This window comes from Spea bombifrons, chromosome 2, assembly GCF_027358695.1.
Source record: "Spea bombifrons isolate aSpeBom1 chromosome 2, aSpeBom1.2.pri, whole genome shotgun sequence".
In the NCBI taxonomy this organism is placed as follows: domain Eukaryota; kingdom Metazoa; phylum Chordata; class Amphibia; order Anura; family Pelobatidae; genus Spea; species Spea bombifrons.
Window position 1 is genome coordinate 45,415,591 of NC_071088.1, and position 6,075 is coordinate 45,421,665.

At 45.1% G+C, this 6,075-nt stretch overlaps 1 long non-coding RNA gene across 1 annotated transcript; it reads left to right on the plus strand.

Annotated features, from left to right (window-relative positions):
- The first annotated feature begins 472 nt into the window (after positions 1-472).
- On the plus strand, positions 473-834 carry LOC128475250 (uncharacterized). The gene is made up of 2 exons (XR_008346482.1): positions 473-610; positions 679-834. It is a non-coding gene; the product is annotated as an uncharacterized LOC128475250 (long non-coding RNA).
- The last annotated feature ends 5,241 nt before the right edge of the window (positions 835-6,075 follow it).

Below are 6,075 nucleotides of genomic sequence, written 5' to 3' on the forward strand. Positions count from 1 at the left end.
GTTCATAAGGCAACCCACAAAGCGAAAATTTGGAGGCGTTGTCCGCTTTCCAGGGTTTTAACCATAGGGGTCTCCTTGCAGCAGCAGAAAGCGCCATAGATTTGGAGGCTAGCTTCAGATGTTGAGGCGCAGCGTCCGAAAGGAATTCCACAGCCAGTTGAGCTGTCTTGAACTGCTTCAAGATATCGTCTCTTGGAATACCTGCATCAATATCCGACTGGATTTGAGACATTCTGGTGCACAGAAAATTAGTAACCTCAGTAGAGGCTATAGCCACAGTAGCAGAGGCAGAAGCAGCCGCATAATTGCGGCGCAAGGAACACTCTATGCGCCTATCCATAGGATCCTGTAAAGAAGATCCATCATCCGCGGGTACCACGGTCCTCTTGGACATCTTGGCGATGGCCATATCGACTTTAGGGGGAGGACCCCAAGGGCGCTGCTGGTCTACATTAAGAGAAAACATAGATTTGAACCGCTTGGTGATAACCGGACCTTTTTCCGGGAGTTTCCATTCAGTCTCCATTAACTTAATGAGAGACTCATCCACTTTGAAGGCCCTTGGCCCTCTAGAGGTGGTCTCTGGAGCTTCCTTAGAGTCAACATCCTGGTCCCCCGACCGGATGGACTTTAGTAACCGTTGGGTTTTCTCAATGGGAAACCAGAACGATGAAGCAGGTTCTTCTTCAGAAGAAGAGTCAAGCTCATCTACAGTGAGATAAGCGTCTTCAGACATAGGGACCACCCTTGCAGGGGACTGGGCCCTAGGTCTCTTTATCTGGAGTGTATCCTCAAATCTCTTGATAGAGGATCCAACAAAATCTTTAACCCAAATCATCATATCCCGTATATGGGGTTCTGCCTCAGGGGAATCTCTGCAACTTGGGCAGCGACTATAAGGGTAAGCATCCTCTAAAGGTGTATCACACCCACGGCAGGTAAAATGCCTGCGCTTGGCAGTGGACTTGCGCCCCTCAGGAGCAGGATCCTCTGGAGTACGGGAAGACATCTGCAAAAGAGATGACCAAAATAATATAAAGAGATTTATTTAAACATAAAAATCTTATTAGGTATACTTACCCTGAGACTGAAAATGCAAGGGAAGGAAAACACACAAAGCCAAAGCTAGACAGCAGATTCTAGGAAGGCTACTAATAGCTGTACCAAGAGACAGCCTAAAGGACACTAACAGGTTAATATACACTGGCAGAGCGCCAAACCGGGAAGCCACGCCCCCGGAAGTGACATCAGACGCCACAAAAGAAATCAGGAATCCAAGTAAGAACATAATCTCTAATGGATACCACTGCTGCTGAGGGAAAGAAATGGATTCCTCCCCCTCAGCAGCTAAAACGAGTACAGCAGACATGAAGATAAGCAGCTGGGAGGAGACATCCAAACCAGTCAGGTATAGATCCAAACAGGAGAACACCTGAAAGAAAATAAATAAAATAAAGGTTAGCAAGCTAACACAAGGTTTCAAACAGAGACTACCACCTGTCCCAATATGTCCAAAGGACAGAAAAAAGCACGCTGTGGTTAGGGGTGGAGTTCCCTTTATAGGGGGGGGTAAGGGGGTTAATTGTTTATTTAATTGTTTAAATCATTAATTTTCCACCTGTCCTAATTGTTCACAGGGGCAGTAATACCCCTCTTGTGCTGCCAGTTAGGACGTAAGGGAATGGCTATTATCAATTATTTTAGCACAACTGAGTTCCTTTTCAGTATGTTTTTTATTTTTGTTAGTATTTAATAAAAGGTTGTTTTGCTTTTTCACATAGACTATACCACCAACATTTCTACTGCTCTCTGTTTTTCAGTGTGGGTTCAAGCCCAACTTTAACCAAAAAACTACAGGAAGCCCAGGTGTAGCCAACAAAAGTTCATTATCTAGATAACTTGAGGACAGACAGCTGCTTAATACCATGTCCTACTGAGCATCTCAAGTTTTAGATCGCTTGTGTGATTAAAGAGGAAAATCACCATGAACAAATTAGCCTGATCCCGCAACAAGGGTAGTCCCAAAATGTGAGGCAAATTTCGTCTGCACGAGGGAACCAACAAGGCCAAACTGTACATCTGGGGTTGTCGGTTCCCTTGTGCAAAGGAAATTTGCCTAAAATTTTGGTTCTGAACTGCTCTTAGGGGAAGTGTTTTGAATCATCATTGGTACGCCAAATAGCATTAATTGAACATTATACTTTATATTGAGATGTTTAATTGCATTGTCCAAGATTGACACAAGATGGCAGCAAATATTAAAAACATTGAGTCAGAACTGTGTTTTTTTAATCTTTTTTATATTATTCATAACCTTTTAACAGTTCTTTAAATTGGTCTACTATGGTGACATTTATTTTACTGTTTCCTGCACATTATACATTTACATCTTGTTAACCAATAAAAGTATAAGCATAACTCTTGTATAGAGGAGCCCTAAAGTGGCCCCTAAAATTGTTAGTGGCACATCCATAGCCTTGGAGAAGACACCTACAGCCCTCAAGGAACCTGTGGTGCTCAAAGCTCTATAACGCCTCCCTTAATTTTACATACTCCACTCTGTTTTGTGTCTTGCTTCTCGTGAGGTGCTCTGTGTGCTCCGTGAGAAGCCCCAGCAGAGGCCTGATCCTTCGTAATCCTTCTGACTTGGCACTCCCCGAAGGGATATCCCAAGTCTTCCTTCCCTCCTCAGCCAGAGGGCTGCATCTTCTTGATCACCCGCCAAGGAGGGGGACCACTGTAAGGAAGAGGTAGGGTGCCATAAGGCATCCACTACCTCTCCCAACAAAAAACTGGAGTCCAGCATCACTGCGGCACAGTGCTCAAACGTAAAAAACAAATCCGTGTCCAAAAAAATCAGTGTCAGTCTCACCATTTTCAAAATAAGTAACTCAAAGAAAACTCAATGTCATACGTGCACTTAAGTCAGTGCAAATTGTGATGATAATAAATAAATAAATAGTGCCCAGCCATACCACTGTGGCCGGATTCAAAAAAAGGTTGTGAAGTCGACCCAGGACTACTCTGGGGGCTTGAATAAGACACCTCGGGCTCCAAGCCACCTCAGTCCTAAGGCCAGAGGATAAAGTTGTTCCCCCCCGCCACTAGGGTACTACACTTGATCATAGCCAAAAGCCAGAGAAGCAAGGCTTACTCCAATAACATGACAGAACTTATATTGAGGTAAAACAGGAACTGACTTTATTGAAGAATCAACACAAGCCTACAAGAACCTTACAGTAGGCTTGCTGTGACTCGTAATGCTTAGAAACACAACATGCAAAACAGAATAGCAGAATACATGCAAATTAGAATACCACATAAGAGAGCTCTAATTCCAATCAGGCCCCTAATCAGGTACAGGGTGACTTAAACATAAATCCAGTTGGAGGAATCAGATCTTGCACTGCAATTGGTTTCTACCATCTTTTGCTGGAAATATGTTATCCATCCCAGGGGTCCACAGTCTATAAATGGCAATGCAGCCTCCAGGCACCCCACATGTCCCAAGTTACGGAGGCGTGTTCTTAACTAGGGGTGGCTGTTTGGGCACCATAAAAAGGGGAAGAAGATGACACACATCATTTTTCAGAAGTGCAACTTGAGATTTACCTACCACGTCAAGTGTAGAGGTGCTATTTCGGGAGCTTCGGCAGGTGGCTGAAGAGATAGGGAAGAATGGTTCCAGGGACGTGTGGGAATTCTGATGCCTGGTGTAGTCAGAGAGGAGCCAGAAAACGATTCTGCCACTATAGCTGATTATGGAGCAAGATTCTCTTGGAGCAGTGACTCAGGGTCTAGGGGTGAGCATATTTTCCACTTCCCTTCTTTGTTTTTATTTCAGCACACAGGAGTGTTCTGGCAAAGTGGGTAATGTGGTCCAGGTTCAGCTGGCACTCCCAGGGTTGTTTCCTACTGTTTTCCCTAAATGGTTTTCCACAAGACAAGGGGTTTTTCCAGAAATGCCTTATACCTCTATATGCCACGCTGGCATATAGGGGGTTAAAAGGCATATCGTGGGACAGAGTGGCATATAGGAGGTATAAGGCATTTCTGGAGGCAGAGTGCACGTGCCGCGCCACCCAATGGCCGTGCCTCAGGTCTTCGTCCCACCCCTTTTAAGACGTGGGACGAAGTGCTGAGGCACGGCCATTGGGCGGCGTGGTGCGTGCGCGCTAGCCTCTTTAATTTCATTAGGCGGAGTCGGCCTGAGTGCCGCATGACAGCCGTTTTTATTCACGCTCACAGCCGCTGTTTTGAACTTTGCACACACGGCAGCTGCTTTGAATGTTGGTCTTGGAAAAAATTTACCTGGACAGGGCTAGGGTTACAGAGGGAGGCTTTTAGAGTGTATGGTGGCCAGTTATATTGAGCAGAGAATGGCTTTATGTGATGGGACCATAAAGATATTGCTCTGTGGCTCAAGGTTATAGGAGTGTTTTCCAGTCTTTTCAGTCCAGAGCAGCTGCGTCTTTTTACTTGGGTACACCGACAGAAATGCAGAAGGGGTATTTTTTGAACTATATAAGGGACAATGCACGTGAGAGTTTTGTTGCCTACTACTTAAAGAGTTGCAAAGGATTTGGGGATTCTTTTGTCACCAGGAAGAGAGTCCTTGTACTAGTTTGAAGTTTTCAGGTACTGAAATTGATACTGTTGAAATGGTGTGTTGGCTCCCACTAGATAAGATTGCGCTCTTTGAAGGTTGCACTGAATCATTTCCAGTAGCTGTTAAGAAAATGTAATTTCGTCTGTAGGGTAATTCCCGTGGGCCATGTCTTTTCTCTGAGTTGATTGTTGGCTACCATGACAGAAAGCTATGGATCGCCCTGGAATAGACCCAAGTGATATTTGCCTTAGTTGTTGAGTGGCTCAGACAAGACAGGCGGCTTTCAGCATAAATGGTAGAGGCTAATAGAGTGAGGGAAATTAAACATGCATGAGATAGGCATAATGCTATCCTGAATCTAAGACAAACCAAAGCCTGATTAAGGTCAGAGTCCTTACAATAAGAAAAATGGACAGACTAGATGGGAGGAATGGTTCTTATCTGCTGTCAAATTCTATGTTTCTCTACTTTAACTTGTAAGCCTACTTATTCTCCTTCCCTGTGCATGTTCTGTCCCATGTCTGCTCCGACAATAAAGATTCCTCTGCCTATTTTCCTCTTCTTTCACAACGCCTATCGATCCACGTTCACAACCCTCCCTCTCCAGTCCCTGCATCCAGTGGCATTTCTATCTTTGGTGCTGCCGTAGTCCGAAACCAGGGCAGTCCCGCCAGTCACCCCCTCCGCACTGCCGTCATATCCCAGTGCTCTGCCTTTTAAGTATATGCAGCTCTGGACTGAGGAGATTAAATCTGTTTGATTGTAGATATTTACATGACATATGGGGGTACTGTCTAGTATGGGTACGATAGAAAATTCAGAAAAAAATATTTAGTAAAATTAGTGTAATTCCCAATTATATGGCAAGACAGGAGGCAATTTTAAAGCTACCACAAGAGTGCAGAAGCAACAAGGGCCGAGGAGGGTAATGAAAAACACAAAAGGTCTATTCCCTGGACCAATCCGCAGCGGAAAGAATATTCGAGGGAAACGCCCAAGTCAAGGGCCGAGGCTGCAGCTCCCCGAACCGAATGGACCCCAAAAGACACTGGCCAAACTAAGAATCCATTTGATCGATCTAGTCACCATAGGGACTAAAACCAGCCAAAAAGGAGAAACATAGGACACAAAGGAGCAGCGGAAATGACTTACCTAATGAAAAAAAGATGAGCCAGAAAGTTCAGTACCATCACCACTGGTGCTGTAAAGGGATCAATGCGTCGTTCCACGCACCAGCTATGCCAGGATCCCCAAGTCTGAAGATAGTATCTTCTAGTGCCCGGAGCCCCAGAGCAGGTCTCGAGCCTCAGATAATAAACCCGATGTATACCATGATCCCCGTAAACCATCCAAGCGATCTCGATCCACCCAAACGATTGATATAGCGGACGGCCGACACACTATCCATCCGAAGCACTAGGGAACAGTGCGACATGTGAAGCTGCGGATAGCGAAGGATCCAGCTA